The sequence below is a fragment of the Vulpes vulpes genome, chromosome 4 (genome assembly GCF_048418805.1).
Source record: "Vulpes vulpes isolate BD-2025 chromosome 4, VulVul3, whole genome shotgun sequence".
In the NCBI taxonomy this organism is placed as follows: Eukaryota; Metazoa; Chordata; class Mammalia; order Carnivora; family Canidae; genus Vulpes; species Vulpes vulpes.
Window position 1 is genome coordinate 26600105 of NC_132783.1, and position 17606 is coordinate 26617710.

The following is a 17606-nucleotide window of genomic DNA, read 5'->3' on the forward strand; positions in this document are numbered from 1 at the left end:
CTTTTTTTCCCTTCTTTATCTTTTTCCTCTTTGTTTCTTCCTTTTTTCGTTTTTCTTTTTCTCTTTTCTTTCCTCCTTTCTCTCTTCTCAATTTCTCCTTTTCCCAATACACCTTGTTTTTGGCCACTCTGCACTGAGCAAAATGACTAGAAGGAAAACCTCACCTCAAAAGAAAGAATCAGAAACAGTCCTCTCTCCCACAGAGTTACAAAATCTGGATTAGAATTCAATGTCAGAAAGCCAATTCAGAAGCACTATTATACAGCTACTGGTGGCTCTAGAAAAAAGCATAAATGACTCAAGAGACTTCATGACTGCAGAATTTAGACCTAATCAGGGAGAAATTAAAAATCAATTGAATGAGATGCAATCCAAACTAGAAGTCCTCACGACGAGGATTCATGAGCTGGAAGAACGAGTGGGTGACATAGAAGACAACAAAGAGGGAAACAGAGGAAAAAAGAGACAAACAATTAAAAGACCATGAAGATAGATAAACGGAAATAAACGACAGCCTGAGGAAGAAAAACCTACGTATAATTGGGGTTCCCGAGGGCGCCGAAAGGGACAGAGGGCCAGAATATGTATTTTAACCAATCATAGCTGAAAACTTTCCTAATCTGGGAAGGGAAACAGGCATTCAAATCCAGGAGATAGAGAGATAGAGAGATCTCCCCCTAAAATCAATAAAAACAGTTCAACACCTCGACACTTAATAGTTAAGCTTGCAAATTCCAAAGATAAAGAGAAGATCCTTAAAGCAGCAAGAGACAAGAAATCCCTGACTATTATGGGGAAGAGTATTAGGGTTACAGCAGACCTCTCTACAGAGACCTGGCAGGCCAGAAACGGCTGGCAGGATATATTCAGGGTCCTAAATGAGAAGAACATGCAACCAAGAATACTTTATCCGGCAAGGATCTCATTCAGAATAGAAGGAGAGATAAAGAGCTTCCAAGACAGGCAGGCACTGAGAGAATATGTGACTTCCAAACCAGCTCTGCAAGAAATTTTAAGGGGGACTCTTAAAATTCCCCTTTAAGAAGAAGTTCAGTGGAACAATCCACAAAACAAGGACTGAATAGATATCATGATGACACTAAACTCCTATCTTTCAATAGTAACTCTGAACGTGAATGGGCTTAATGACCCCATCAAAAGGCACAGGGTTTCAGACTGGATAAAAAAGCAGGACCCACCTATTTGCTGTCTACAAGAGACTCAGACAGAAAGACACCTACAACCTGAAAATAAAAGGTTGGAGAACCATGTACTACTCAAAGGGTCCTCAAAAGAAAGCAGGGGTAGCCATCCTTATATCAGATAAACTAAAGTTTTTCCCAAAGACGGTAGTGAGAGTTGAAGAGGGACACTATATCATACTTAAAGGATCTATCCAAGAAGAGGACTTAACAATCCTCAATATATATGCCCCGAATGTGGGAGCTGACAAAACTATCAATTAATAACATAAATTAAGACATATTTAGATAATAATATACTTGGTGACTTCGATTTAAGGCTTTCTCCACTGGATAGGTCATCTAAGCACAACATCTCCAAAGAAACAAGAGCTTTAAATGATACACTGGACCAGATGGATTTCACAGATATCTACAGAACTTTACATCCAAACTCAACTGAATACACATTCTTCTCAAGTGCACATGGAACTTTCTCCAGAATAGACCACATACTGGGTCACAAATCGGGTCTGAACCAATACCAAAAGATTGGGATCGTCCCCTGTATAATCTCAGACCATAATGCCTTGAAATTAGAACTAAATCACAACAAGAAGTTTGCAAGGACCTCAAACACGTGGAGGTTAAGGACCATCCTGCTAAAAGATGAAAAGGTCAACCAGGAAATTAAGGAAGAATTAAAAAGATTCATGGAACCTAATGAGAATGAAGATACAATCGTTCAAAATCTTTGGGATGCAGCAAAAGCAGTCCTGAGGGGGAAATACATCACAATACAAGCATCCATTCAAAAACTGGAAGGAATTCAAATACAAAAGCTAACCTTACACATAAAGGAGCTAGAGAAAAAACAGCGAATAGATCCTACACCCAGCAGAAGAGAGTTAATAAAGATTCGAGCAGAACTCAATGAAATTGAGAACAAAAGAACTGTGGAACAGATCAACAAAACCAGGAGTTGGTTCTATGAAAGAATTAATTAAGATAGATAAACTATTAGCCAGACCTATTAAAAAGAAGAGAGAGAAGACTCAAATTAATAAAATCATGAATGAGAAAGGAGAGATCACTACCAAAACCAAGGAATTAGAAACGATTTTAAAAACATATTATGAACAGCTATACGCCAATAAATTAGGCAAACTGGAACAAATGGACGCATTCCTGGGAAGCCACAAACTACCAAAACTGGAACAGGAAGAAATAGAAAACCTAAACAGGCCAATAACCAGGGAGGAAATTGAAGCAGTCATCAAAAACCTCCAAAGACACAAAAGTCCAGGGCCAGATGGCTTCCCAGGGGAATTCTATCAAATGTTTAAAGAAGAAACCATACTGGGGATCCCTGGGTGGCGCAGCGGTTTGGCGCCTGCCTTTGGCCCAGGGCGCGATCCTGGAGACCCGGGATCGAATCCCACATCAGGCTCCCGGTGCATGGAGCCTGCTTCTCCCTCCGCCTGTGTCTCTGCCTCTCTCTCTCTCTCTGTGACTATCATAAATAAATAAAAAATTAAAAAAAAGATTAAAAAAAAAAAAAAAAAGAAACCATACCTATTCTACTAAAGCTGTTTGATAGAAAGAGATGGAGTACTTCCAAATTCGTTCTATGTGGCCAGCATCACCTTAATTCCAAAAGCAGACAAAGATCCCACCAAAAAGGAGAGTTCCAGACCAATATCCGTGATGAACATGGAAGCAAAAATTCTCAACAAGATACTAGCCAATAGGATCCAACAGCACATTAAGAAAATTATTCACCATGACCAAGTAGGATTTTTCCCCGGGACAGAAGGCTGATTCAACATTCATAAAACAATCAATGTGTTTCATCATATCAGCAAGAGAAAAACCAAGAACCATATGATACTCTCATTAGATGCAGAGAAAGCATTTGACAAAATACAGCGTCTATTCCTGATCAAAACTCTTCAGAGTGTAGGAATAGAGGAAACAGTCCTCAACATCTTAAAAGCCATCTACGAAAAGCCCACGGCAAATATAATTCTCAATGGGGAAGCACTGGGAGCCTTTCCCCTAAGATCAGGAACAAGACAGGGATGTCCACTCTCACCACTGCTATTCAACATAGTACTGGAAGTCCTAGCCTCAGCAGTCAGACAAAAAAAAGGCATTAAAGACATTCAAATTGGCAAAGAAGAAGTGAAACTCTCCCTCTTCGCCAATGACATGATACCCTACGTAGAAAAACCAAAAGCCTCCACCCAAAGATTGCTAGAACTCATACAGCAATTTGGTAGTGTGGCAGGATACAAAATCAATGCCCAGAATTCAGTGGCATTTCTATACACTAACAATGAGACTAAATAAGGAGAAATTAAGGAGTCAATCCCATTTACAATTGCACCCAAAAGCATAAGATACCTAGGAAGAAACCTAACCAAAGAGGTAAAAGATCTATACCCTAAAAACTATAGAACACTTCTGAAAGAAATTGAGGAAGACACAAAGAGATGGAAAAATAGTCCATGCTCATGGATTGGCAGAATTAATATTGTGAAAATGTCAATGGTACCAGGGCAATTTACACGTTTAATGCAATCCCTATCAAAATACCATGGACGTTCTTCAGAGAGTTAGAATAAATTATATTAAGATTTGTGTGGAATCAGAAAAGACCTCATATAGCCAGGGGAATTTTAAAAAAGAAAACCATAGCGGGGGGCATCACAATGCCAGATTTCAGTTTGTACTACAAAGCTGTGGTCATCAGGACAGTGTGGTACCGGCACAAAAACAGACACATAGATCAATGGAACAGAATAGAGAACCCAGAAGTGGACCCTGAACGTTATGGTCAACTAATATTCGATAAAGGAGGAAAGACTATCCATTGGAAGAAAGCCAGTCTCTTCAATAAATGGTGTTGGGAAAATTGGACATCCACATGCAGAAGAATGAAACTAGACCACTCTCTTGCACCACACACAAAGATAAACTCAAAATGGATGAAAGATCTAAATGTGAGGCAAGATTCCTTCAAAATCCTAGAGGACAACATAGGCAACACCCTTTTTTTTTAACTCAGCCACGGTAACTCCTTGCAAGATACATCCACGAAGGCAAAAGAAACAAAAGCAAAAGTGAACTATTGGGACTTCATCAAGATAAGAAGCTTTTGCACAGCAAAGGATACAGTCAACAAAACTAAAAGACAAGCTACAGATGGGAGAAGATATTTGCAAATGACGTATCAGATAAAGGGCTAGCATCCAAGATCTGTAAAGAACTTCTTAAACTCAACACCAAAGAAACAAACAATCCAATCATGAAATGGGCAAAAGACATGAACAGAAATCTCACAGAGGAAGACCTGGACATGGCCAACATGCACATGAGAAAATGCTCCGCATCACTTGCCATCAGGGAAGTACAAATCAAAACCACAATGAGATACCACCTCACACCAGTGAGAATGGGGAAAATTAACAAGGCAGGAATCCACAAATATTGGAGAGGATGTGGAGAAAAGGGAACCCTCTTACACTGTTGGTGGGAATGTGAACTGGTGCAGCCACTCTGGAAAACTGTGTGGAGGTTCCTCAAAGAGTTAAAAATAGAGCTGCCCTATGACCCAGCAATTGCACTGCTGGGGATTTACCCCAAAAATTCAGATGCAATGAAATGCCGGGACACCTGCACCCCAATGTTTCTAGCAGCGATATCCACAATAGCTAATCTGTGGAAGGAGCCTTGGTGTCCATCGAAAGATGAATGGATAAAGATGTGGTTTATGTATACAATGGAATATTACTCCGCCAATAGAAATGACAAACACCCACCATTTGCTTCAACGTGGATTGAAGTGGAGGGTATTATGCTGAGTGAAGTAAGTCAATCGGAGAAGGACAAACATTATATGTTCTCATTCATTTGGGGAATATAGATAAGAGTGAAAGGGAATATAAGGGAAGGGTCAATAAATGTGTGGGAAATATCAGAAAGGGAGACAGAACTTACCTACTCCTAACTCTGGGAAACGAACTAGGGGCGGTGGAATGGGAGGAGGGCGGGGGGGCGTGACTGGGTGGTGGGCACTGAGGGGGGCACTTGACGGTATGAGCACTGGGTGTTATTCTGTATGTTGGTAAATTGAACACCAATAAAAATAAATTATTTAAAATAATAAAATAAACATTTTCTAAAATAGACCAAAGGCTTCAGGAACAAAGTACATTTCATTATGAGAGAGAGTTCTGAGTTTACAGGTAAGCATGCCTTGGACAATGCTAAGAATTAGCATATAATGAGGGGGCATTTCCCATCCAGAGGATCTAAGAACTTCAGTTCAGAGTGTCTTAGGAAATTCATAGCATTAAATGAAATACAGTAGAGCTGCATATCAAGCTAGGAGAACGTCTAGGATAATACTTCATGGTTAAAAGTACCTTGACACAATCCATTAAATGGGCCACCTAATACATCCTAATACACCTAATACATAGCTTACATATAGCACCATAAATACTAACGGTTGAAATTCATGGATTTTAGACTAAGGGCAGTTATGTTAAAAGTACACTATACAAGTCCATAATAGGCATGACTCTTTTGTGAGCACAGTTTGTGAGTCTTATTCTTCTCCAAAGGAGATCTAACATAATTAGAAACAAACTACCTTATACGAAGCTAGTTCAATATAGTTAGAACTCATTTAGTCAAGAAAACAAGTTTTGGGAAAAAAATCATGAAAATGGAAGCAGTTTAATTCATACTTACCTGTCATCTTTTGCAGTCTTGTCGCACTCAATATCAACCTGCCACCTTTCAAGGACTTCACTGCTTTCATTATTTGAGATGAATACCACCAGTTTCTGAACTGAACACTTGTATAACCAATCTGCAATATAGAACAAGGCATCTGTTTTGATTCACTGCATTACAAAGTAACTCTTCCCAGGTCTCACTTTCTACCCTTAGCAAATCCTACCACTGGTATTTTGGAACTCCTCCAACCTGTACAGAAAACTTGCCTCACGATAACCTAGCTCCCGTTTTCCAATTCTCAGTATCCATAGCAGATGTAGTTATTACTGAATGCTAAGCACAGAGTAGTGAACATGCAGTATACTGTAATCCAAGGTAAATTGCAGAAGATGAGCATTAATCTAATCATTACAGCAATGAATGTAAATTTTTAATTGTAATAAGTGCTAAGAAGGTGCAGTATGTGATCCAATGAGAGAATATAGGAAAATTTGACTCAGGGAATTCTCACTTGACTTCAGTTCTACTAGTAAATACCATTAAATATGCAAAAGGTTACAGAAAAGGGTACAGGTCTAAAATACTGGAAAGCAAAAAGTATCTGACCAGAGGAATGAAAGGGTAATACAGATACAGTTAAGAAAGGGAGAATGGGGGATCCCTGGGTGGCGCAGCAGTTTGGCGCCTGCCTTTGGTCCGGGGCGCGATCCTGGAGACCCGGGATCAGATCCCACATCAGGCTCCCCGTGCATGGAGCCTGCTTCTCCCTCTGCCTGTGTCTCTGCCTCTCTCTCTCTGTGTGACTATCATAAATAAAAAATAAATAAAAAATTTAAGAATTATTAGATATGCCACAAAAAGCCAAAACAGAAAAAAAATCATTTGGATTTCATCAAAATTAATAACTTTAAAAAAAAAAAAAGAAAGGGAGAATGAACAAGGTCGGTTTGTGCAAGATACATAGGGGTCAGACCACACAAGGTCACATGGGCTAAATTAAAGAACTTATACTTCAAGAACCAGGGAAGTCATTACTGTGTCTGAAGCAGGGTGTGATGTGATTAAACTTATATTTCAGAACTATCCTTTTGGCTGTGATGTGTGGAAAGTAGAGTGGAAGTAAAGAGAGGATCTAGGGATGCTAATTGATTAGTAATTCAAGCAAGAGGTACTGAAGGCTTATAGAAGGATAAATTGGGAGAGATGGATCAGTATAGGTAGAGTGAAGAGATTTCGTGGTTAAAATTGTTAAGATTTATTGGATACTTATGAGACTAAGGAAGAGGAAATACTCAGGGATAGTTCCCAACTTTCTGGTTTATACCACTGGTTGGAAGGTTGATCCATTCATTGAGAGAAAGAGAATGGGAATGAGACATGATGCTTACAATTTTATAAGGTTCTATTTTTCTTCTTTTTTAAAGATTTTATTTATTTATTCATGACAGAGAGAGAGAGAGGCATAGAGAGAGAGGCAGAGACACAGGCAGAGGGAGAAGCAGGCTCCATGCAGGGAGCCTGATGTGGGACTCGATCCCAGGTCTCCAGGATCATGCCCTGGGCTGAAGGCAGTGCTAAACTGCTGAGCCATCCGGGCTGCCCTAAGGTTTTATTTCTAAGTAATCTCCACACCCAATGTGGGGCTGGAACTTACAACCCAAGATCAAGAGTTGCATGCTCTACTGACTGAGCCAGCCAGGACCCCCTTAAATTTAGTTTTCAAGTATCACTAGGATAGCCACATGTGGATATCAAGGGAGCCACTTACTATATGAGCAAAGAGAAGACTTGGGTTGGATGTATGTTTGTGAATCAACTACACAAAGATTGTTAGTAAAGTTATGTATGTGTCAGAAGTCATCTTAGAGATTATAATAAGGGGGCCTCATAATGAGCCCTGAATTAATCTTGGAACTTGGGATAATATACTCAAGAATACACAGTTGTTGTTTTCTTTCAAGAGACACAAACAATCTTGTAATATTTAGGACTTGTGGGCCCCCTAGGTCTCTTGCGTAGTCTTTTAAAAACTAGCCTTTCAAAATCTGAAAACACTCAGTTTGCAGGTAGTACAAAAATAGGCCACTTGTTGGATATGTGCCCTCAGGCTTGCCGACCCCTCGACAAAAAACAACCTTTTCTCAATTTTGCTCTGAAAAGGAAGAGATTGGGTAGTCACTTAAAGATCTGGGGTGGGTGGACATTTTTTTCTTTTAAAACTGAAGACAAATGAAACCAATGAAAATATCTCAAAAGAAAGAAGTCAGAAATACCAGAGAAGAACTAGGGTAGAGTCCTTAAGAAGGCTAGAGGGATGGGGATTCAAAGAGATTGAACAATTTGCCTCTAAGAAGAGCAATTCCTCCATTCTAACTAAAATAAAAGGGACAAATTAAATAGGAAGGTGTACATACAACCGAGGTGAAATGTCATCAGTGTAGTCTTAAAGGAGACAACCTAAAAGCCAGTAACTTAGGCAGGGTTTGCTTCTTCATCAAATTAAGGTGACATAGATTCTTAGTTACTTCTATGTTGCAGGCTAAGTAATCTGAGTATCGCCCTGGGTGATTTAGCCCTGAAGATGATAAAAATATAATTAATAGAATTTTAAAAATAAAGCCTCTTGAAACAATATATATATATATATATATATATATATATATATATATATATATATGACTTAGGAATAAAAAAATACTATAATGTTTTTTTTGTTTTTTTTTTTTTTGGAACTAGCTTTGGAAGGTCAAATGAGGAGCCAGGGAGAAACATCCTATAACACAGAAAAATTAGAAGTGAGAATCCTAAGTAGAGAAAAACATGGGGGAAAAAGAGACAGAATAGATGGAGAACAAGTATTCAGGAATTTCTTGAGCTACAGAAAAACAAGGAGTGTTCAGATAGAAACGGCTAACTTACAGGCAGGATTTTAACAAAGACAAATGAAGAAAGTAAGACATTAAAATACTTTATTGGGTACTCTATTAGTAGTATTTTTTTAAGTTTAGTTCCCAGGCTGGATCCAATTTCATTTTCTTTTATCTTAAAATAATGACGGTTTTAAACTCTAGGCAGCTATAGAAAATATGTCATGTAAAAATATATAGTGGATTTCTCTCCAATAATAAACATCATCATAGTTATGTAAAATTCCAACTTGTTCCACCTGGCTACACGAACTGCAAAAATCACTTCAAAAAGAGTTGATAGAGATTGTTTTGTGAAGCCAGATCAGATTCCTAACATCAACGTATTTAACCCACTCAAAATGTGGTAGGGAAGAGTGGAGTTTCTTTCACTTTATTATTTGCTTCCTTCCGATGGAGAATCGCTATATTTGAGATTGCAGTGTTTTACACCTCTTTGTATAGAGCTGAAAAATGAACACCAAGATGCCAGAAAGTAGGGTCCAAGAAGGCCTGCGAAACTCAAATTGGTTTTCAACAATTAAATACCTTTCACTTGTTCCACTACATTACTGAGTTATTTTATGAGCTCAGGATCTGTTGTTATAAGCAAGGTGAATCCGTATTTCTGCACTCTGGTAGAGGTTTCAGGTGGCCACGCTGATATAAAATGCTGTTGATGCCAAATGCTGAAAACAAAAGGAATGTCAAAGTTATTTCCACTTTGTAACTCTGGAAAATAAAACCTATTTAGATGTGGCTTCGGTTTCATTCATGGCATCAAACTGAAAAAGCCTAAATGTGCGTTTGTGGGTGTCTCGCTGAAAGCAGAGTAGGTGAAAAGTGCCACTGAAAATCCTTAAAAATGTTGCTTCTAAATCAAAAGAACACGATACGTGCTTTTATGCGGAAAGAAAAATGCCAAACTGCATTAACCTAGCGTCAAAGTAGAACTACAAGCTCACGGTAATGCAAGCCCCAATTCAGGTTATGTGATCACAGGGTGTCCAAATAGGCTTTTGTGTCTGGATTAGCAATTGACTGATTAACCGGTCCAATGCTCCAGAGCAAGCCTCTCCCTCACTTTTCCCTCCTCTTCTCCTGCCAGAGTCTATTAGAGGGTGCAAACATGGCCTGGTCCAGGACAGAGTTTCCTAAATCCAGTCCATCGCCCTCAGTGCCGGAATCAAAGCTTGGTGGATGGGCTGTGCAAAATGTACTGGGGCTCCACCCGCTCGGGGCGGTGCCGGCCGGCCGGGCTGGGAAGCCTGTGGGATCCGCAGTTTAAAGCAAGGCTGCTGGGAGGGGCCGGCGCGAGGCAGGCCTGGGCAGCACCTGGGCTTCCCGCTGCCCCAGGAGCAAGGCGCCTCGATTAGATTCTCCAGCCAGGCGGGCGCTGGAGCAGAGCCGCCCCACCGCCACCCCCGCCCCCGCCTCCGTGGCCCCGGGCCTCCAGGGCCGCCGGGCCTCAGCTCTCCCCGCCCTCTGGCCTGCGGGAGCGGGACTTGCAGAAGAACTCGGCCACGATGTCCGCGCTCCCGCGCAGGGCGATGCCTTGCTCGCGGGACAGCTGCAGCGCCATGGCCAGGCCTAGGGACGAGGGAGCGCGCTGCTACCCGGCAGGCGGCGACCGCACAGCCTCCAACGGTTCCCTCCACTCGTTTGGAAAGTAACGACGCTGCTCCCCGGGGCCTTCCGCGCAGGCGCGACGAGCCTCTCAGCCCGCCCAGCGCCAGTCTCCCTGCTCGCCAGAGGGGGGGCGCCTCGCGCAGGCGCAGTGGGTAGGCGTGGTCAGGCACTTCCGGGTTGTGGGGCTCCGAAGGGTCCTGGTGGGCCCCTGTAATTGTGGTCGCGGGCAGCAGCTGAGGCGAGAGGACTGCAAAACCTGCTTTGACGCCCGCTCCCGAGGCCTGCGGACTGAGCGGCCCAGGATCCCAGCTCGTCAGTGCCAAAGCGATTGTTTCTTTTTTTTTTCTTTTTTTTTTTTAATTTTTATTTATTTATGACAGTCACAGAGAGAGAGAGAGAGAAGCAGAGACACAGGCAGAGGGAGAAGCAGGCTCCATGCACCGGGAGCCCGATGTGGGATTCGATCCCGGGTCTCCAGGATCGCGCCCTGGGCCAAAGACAGGCTCTAAACCGCTGTACCACCCAGGCATCCCTCTTTTTTTTTTTTTTTTTCAAAGCTATTTTCAAAGTGATGTGAACCGCGCGGGTTGCATCTTAACGTGCCCCAGGGACCCCCGCCACCTCCCCAAACTTCTGCTTAGATGCTTCCGGAGTCAGTGAAGAACCCGCCTGCGTGGCTGCCCAGCCGCAGCTTGAGAGGTCCTGGTGACTGGATGCGGGCACAGCTTTTAAGAAATTGGGGGCGGCCTGGGTGGCCCAGCGGTTGAGGCGCCTTCAGCCTGGGCCTGACCCTGGAGCCCTGGGGTGGAGTCCCGCGTGGGGCTCCCTGCATGGAGCCTGCTTCTGCCTCCGCCGGGTCTCTGCCTCGCTCTCTTTCTCTGTGTGTCTATCATGAATAAATAAATTCTTCAAAAACAAGGGAATTGGGTTGGGCTTAAAGGGTTGAGCCGCAGCCCGTGTCCTGTGCTGTCAGCCGGTAGCCCCAGGGGCTGCCTCTGTGCGGGGAATAAGTTCCTCGGGAATAAGTTCCCCCCCAATCAGGCCCAGACACGCGGAAGAAGTTGTCCTGGAATTCTGACCCACGAATTCACTGAGTTTATTGATAGGAAAAGTCCTGTGAGCAATGTAGGTTTACCAAAGCTTGTGAAACAACTCCAGAGAAATTGAAGAAGGTAACTGTAGAGGTTTTTTTCAAGTAAAAAAAAAAAAAAAACTTCTAAATTTCCTAACGTTTTTGTAAGTGTAATCAAAATTTGTTGCCATAAATAACAAAGAATTATAATGTACCCCGTTTTCTATTTATCTGGATCCTTCTCTAAACCTCGTGTAATAAACAACAGATACCAAATTTTTCATTGGATTCCCATTGAACGTAGATTCAAAATAAATTCCTTGCCATGGTTAAAAGGCCCATCAGTTTGCTCTCCAACTTCATCTGCCTCCCTTCTTTCTCACTATGCTCCGGCTCCACTTGCCTTCTTACCTCCCCTAATACCCAGGCTCTTTCCCACCTACAGGCATTTTTTTTTTGTAAATTTATTTTTTATTGGAGTTCAATTTGCCAACATATAGAATAACACCCAGTGCTCTTCCCATCAAGTGCCCCCCTCAGTGCCCGTCACCAGTCACCCCCGCCCTCCTCCCTTTCCCCCACCCCTAGTTCGTTTCGCAGAGTTAAGAGTCTCTCATGCTGTCTCCCTTTCTGATATTTCCTACTCACATTTTCTCCTTTCCCCTTATTCCCTGTCACTACTTTTTATATTCCCCAAATGAATGAGACCATATAATGTTTGTCCTCATCCTATTGACTTATTTCACTCAGCATAATACCCTCCAGTCTTGATTTATGCTGTTCCCTGAGCCTGGAATGTTCTCTTCCCCATGGCTGACTCCTCCTCATCTTTTAGGTTCCTTAAAGCTACTTTTTCAGAGACTTCTACCTTAAGTATCCTTTCATGCCTCCCCGTCCTCCTTTTTTAAATTATTCACAGGCTTTATCATAAAATGCAATTAGGTATTTATTCAGGTTTCTTTGTTCAATGTCTGTACCCCACAGGAATGGGACTTCCGTGAGCACAGAGGACATAGTGTCTTCTTCACTGTCTCATTTCAGTGTTCAGCACAGGGACTAGGTCGAAGGGCTAACATCAGCTTTCATTATGTGCCAGGAACCATTCTTTGCAACTCACAATCATTAACTTGTGCAATCCTCACGTCGTCCTTTTAGACACATACTAGTATTATGAACCCCATCTTACAGAAGGAAACCGACACATTCACTTCAGTGTCTCAAGCAGGTTTCCCGAGGTCACAGAACTAAGAAGTGGTCTCCAGGACTTAAACCCATGCAGTCTGGGTTCATAGTTTTTACGACCCCAAGGACAGACCATTATTAAAGACTCGAACTTCAAATAAAGAAAGCTATGTGAGTTGACATTTGCATGGCTGACACCATTTTTAAGAAATAAAAATCTCTGAAAAAATAAAGGAGGTTCTCAGTTCAGCTCCCCAGTGCTGAACTCACAAGTTCAAGTTCATTTACATGGTCACCAAGGGGAAATCACAGCAGCAGCAAGCTGGAGAAATGCAAAGGAAGTTGAGCAAAACGCTGAAGTCATTGATAATGACTCTGAATTAAGAAGTCCTAGAAGCTCCACATAGGAACTGGGATGAGAACAACCCAAGAGATTGTTGAATGAGGGTCAGGTAGAGAATTAAATGTCAGGAGAAGTAGCTGATGTCACATTTGTGAACGTGACTACCTACACATCACGTTTTCATGAACTTAAATGTAGTCATTAAGAAACTTGAAACAGATGTTTTGCATAAACCAGTGAAATGCGAGGACATTCATGGTCTTTTAAAATTACTGGAGAGCAAGAAAGAATCCAAGAGTGCAACGTGGATGCTTCCTTTTCTTTTTTTCCACCTGAAGTGCTTAGCCAACCCTTCAACCTACTTCAAATTAGTATTAATTTACATGCCAAAGAATAGGGAAATATTTATTCTTTCTCTATGGCAGCAGTAAACTGATTTTGTTTTAAAGTGAAGTGAAACAACACATTTAACAAAGAATCTTGAGAAATAATATTAGAATTCTATACAAAAATCTTCAGTTAATATTTATCAATCACATAGAGTGTGCCTGCCGCTTCAGTTAGCAACAGAATGACAAAGCATTCTGTCCTGCCCTGTGGAGTCCAGTACTAAAAAGAAATATTTTCAATGCCATGAACATAATGCTAGGAGAAGGAGCAGATAAGAATGCAATCCAGTCCTCCTGGATGTATGGGTGTTCTCATGTCATAAGGTGGGGAATGATATCCCATGGAGAGGGAGGAGAATGCGCAAAGGTAGGGAGGTATGACAAGCAAGGCTCATGTGGGGAACTGAAAACAGTTTACTAAGGCTAAAGAAACATATTATTAGAGCAACAAATTTAAATAAATTTAAATAAGGGGAATAACTTGAAAAAGAAGTTAAAATTGAAGCTGGAGCCAAACCCTGATGATCTCGGTAATTATAAGAAGAAACTGGAAGCATCTTCTGCAAGTAGTGGGAATTAATTAAAGGATTCTAAGTAGAGGCTAAAGCTAAAATATCATTTAGTCAGCAAGCTGGAGAATATGAAACTGGAGTCAGCAAGGCCAATACGATTATTCCACTCCAAGATATAAACAATTTGAATATGAATTAAGATAGTGCTCACTGATTCATGCTTTTCAAAATATTCACTAAATGTTCTTATCTGCCAGGCAAGGTTCTAGACCTGGGGACACAGCAATTGACAATAAGAAAAAAAAAAATAAACTGTCATCACAGAACCTATAATACATGATAAATAATTAAACAAGCAAATATGTGAGATTTCAGGTGGATGTAAGTGCCATGAAGGAGAAGAAGAATATGGGGTGGGGGTTAAGAAAGTAATGGAAATAAGAAAGAGAAGAGTTTGAGCAGAGAACTGAAATAAGTATAGGAGAAAGCCATAAAGGAACCTGTGAAGGGGGTCCCAGGCCAGAGAAGCTGCCAAAACAAAACAAACAAACAAACAAAAGCCCCTATTCATTGGAAATTACTTAGTGTGTCTGAAAAACAGCATGGAAGTGATGTGGCCAGACTGAGGTGGACATGGATGTGAAGTCACAATGGTTGGGGTACGAGAATGGGGGTGCAGACCTGTAGGGACTTTTGGAGCATAGTAAAACTTTGGTTTTCACTCTAAATGGGATGAACAGTCATTGGAGGGTTTCAGCAAATGAGTAAAATATAATACATATACAACCTACACCTAAAATATATAAAATCTGACTCAGGGGTGGGCAGCTTAGGACAGACTGTGAGGAGCAATGGTAGGAGACGGATAAATTAAGAAACTACTGCATTATTGCAGGACACTCAGCTGATTGCTGGGGAGATGTGAAAAACGTTCAGATTCTCAGCTTATTTTATTATTTTATTTTATTTTTTCAAGATGGAGAATCCTGTCTTTTATTTTATTTGTTTCATAATTAACATTTTATTTATTTTCTTATAAATTTATTTTTATTGGTGTTCAATTTGCCAACATATAGAATAACACCCAGTGCTGATCCCATCAAGTGCCTCCCTCAGTGCCAGTCACCTAGTCACCTAGTCACCCCCACCCCCCCGCCCACCTCCCCTTCCACCACCCCTAGTTCGTGTCCCAGAGTTAGGAGTCTCTCATGTTCTGTCTCCCTCCTTGATATTTCTCAGCTTATTTTATTTATTTTTTTTTTCTCAGCTTATTTTAAATGAAAGGCCAATCAGAGTTGCTACTAGATTGGATGTCAGAATGAGAAAAAGAGGAGTGAAGGTGGCGATGGTAATTTCAAGAGGAGAGACGCCTCGGTGGCTTTGTGGTTGAGCAACTACCTTTGGCTCAGGTTGTGATCCTGGAATCTGGGATCGAGTCCCGCATTGGGCTTCCTGTGAGGAGGCTGCTTCTCCCTCTGCTTCTGTCTCTGCCTCTCTCTCTGTGTGTGTGTGTGTCTCTCATGAATAATAAATCTTTATTTTTTAAAAGGAAATTTAGAGAGGATAATAAGTTTGAGAAATATACAGAATGAAGACTGTCAGGAATTACTGGGAGTGAATGGGGGCTACTTGGCTTTGAATCCTAGAATCCTGACTTGGCCAGTTGTAAGTGGTGGAGAAGGGGCAAGTCACTCAACTTCAGTGAGCCTCAGTTGCTTCAGAAAGTAGAAACATCTGGATATCTCTGGGATGTAGTGAGGATCAGAGAAAATATATACGAACTGGATCACTAGATCTTTCCCACAATAGAAGCTCAACTAGATGATGCTGTTGGTCATGGCTTAGGGAAAAAGTGTCTGGCATGATGCTCAGAGCTTTAGTTTGAGTTATTTGGACATGGTGGAGCCTAGAGAGAGATATATAGGTAAAGGGATTGTCTTCAGTGACTGACAAGACTGGGGGAGATACTGATTTCAATCTAGAACACAGGAGAGATGTGTGACAGGCAGCTCAAAAAATATGCCTCAAAAATTTTCAGAAGAGAGATCTAGGCAGGAGAAAGAGAGATCTGGAAGTCATCACCATAGGGATAAGAGCAAAGATACTAGAAGTTCAATAGCTATGGCATGCCGGGGGAGCTTCATGGCATGGTCATCCCATGACCATGCCTAAGGGCCTAGTGTTAATGAGTGAAGTGGCATTTGAGCAAAGTTGTAAAGAACCCAGATCAACATACATCATTTTTTTTTTTGCAATTTTGCCATGCCACTCAAGTGTAACTCAAATATCGTGTGTATGCATGTGTGTGTGCGCGTAAACACACGAGCGTTCGTGTGTGTGTGTGTGTGTGTGTGTGTGTAAATGCTAGGCAGTGGGAACAAGGGATGCAGAGGAAGTAGTGTATGAAACCACACAGAACAAGGGACAGAGATGCAGATCAGCACCAAGGGATGCTTCAGGAAACTGACTCCTCTGACCACTTACAAAAGACAATTGTCACCAAAGGCTCTACTCATTGATCTCCGAAGAGAACCAAAATCCTTCACTGCTTGAACATTAGAAGCAGTAAGTGCCACAGGAGCTGACCTGGACCAGATCGAGGCCTTATCTCAACTGAGCGCCCACAGACTGACTTCGAGTTTGGTTGGTTAGCTTCCTGTATCCTTATGTTTTCCTGTTTGTGGTGTGTTTGGCTTGTCTTCTGTCCTGATTTGTGTGCTGTGTAAGGAGCCAATTTTATTTTATTTTATTTTTAAAGATTTATTTATTTACTTATTCGAGAGAGAGAGAGAGAGAGAGAGAGAGAGAGAGAGAGAGAAGGAGGCAGAAACACAGGAGGAGGGAGAAGCAGGCTCCATGCTGGGAGCCCGACATGGGACTCGATCCCGGGACTCCAGGATCGCACCCTGGGCCAAAGGCAGGTGCTAAACCACGGAGCCACCCAGGGATCCCCAAGAAGCCAATTTTAATCACATGGTAAATTGTCACCGGATCTGGAATCCTGAACCTGCTTTATAATTGTGATTTAACTTTGCTTTATGATTGGATAGAGCTGACACTGGAAAGACACACCTCGTATTTGTGCCTTCATAGAGTGTTGGTGGCAGCCAACAAATCAGATAACTTGGATGAAATGGACATGTTCTTAGGAGCACACAAATAACCAAAACTGATTCAAAAAGAAATAGAAAAATTCCAGAGACAGTAACAAGTAAAGAGATTGTGTCAAGGAAAAAAACTTCCCAACAAAGAAAACCCTGAAACTAGAGAGTTTCACTGATAAATTCCACCATTTAAAGCTGAATTAACAGTAATCCCCTCAAATTTTCCCAAAAAATAGAAGAGGAAACACTTCCTATTTTATTCTGTGAAGGCACCATTACCTCAATACCAAAGCCAGACAAAAATATTATAAGGCCAATCTAGAAAGAAAATATCGAATAAATAAATAAATAAATAAATAAATAAATATCAATATTCCTTTTGAATAAAGATGTAAAAATCTTCAAATAAAAAACAAAAACTCTTGTTCTAAAGTATATTAAAAGGATTACAAGTCATGACCAAATGACATTTATCCAGACTGCAATGGTAATTTCACTGGTAATTTTTATAAAATCAAACAATGTAATATACTGCATTA

At 41.3% G+C, this 17606-nt stretch overlaps 1 protein-coding gene across 1 annotated transcript in view; it reads right to left on the bottom strand.

Moving 5' to 3' along the window:
- The window catches only part of LOC140598740 (rho GTPase-activating protein 20-like), a 59375-nt gene extending 48852 nt beyond the window's left edge, over window positions 1–10523 (bottom strand). Inside the window, exons 1-3 of the mRNA XM_072757269.1 lie at window positions 10346–10523; window positions 9386–9525; window positions 5943–6063 (exon numbers count right to left, since the gene is read on the bottom strand). The gene's annotated coding sequence lies outside the window, so the exon portion shown is untranslated. The remainder of the gene's footprint in view (window positions 1–5942; window positions 6064–9385; window positions 9526–10345) is intronic.
- Window positions 10524–17606: the final 7083 nt, after the last annotated feature.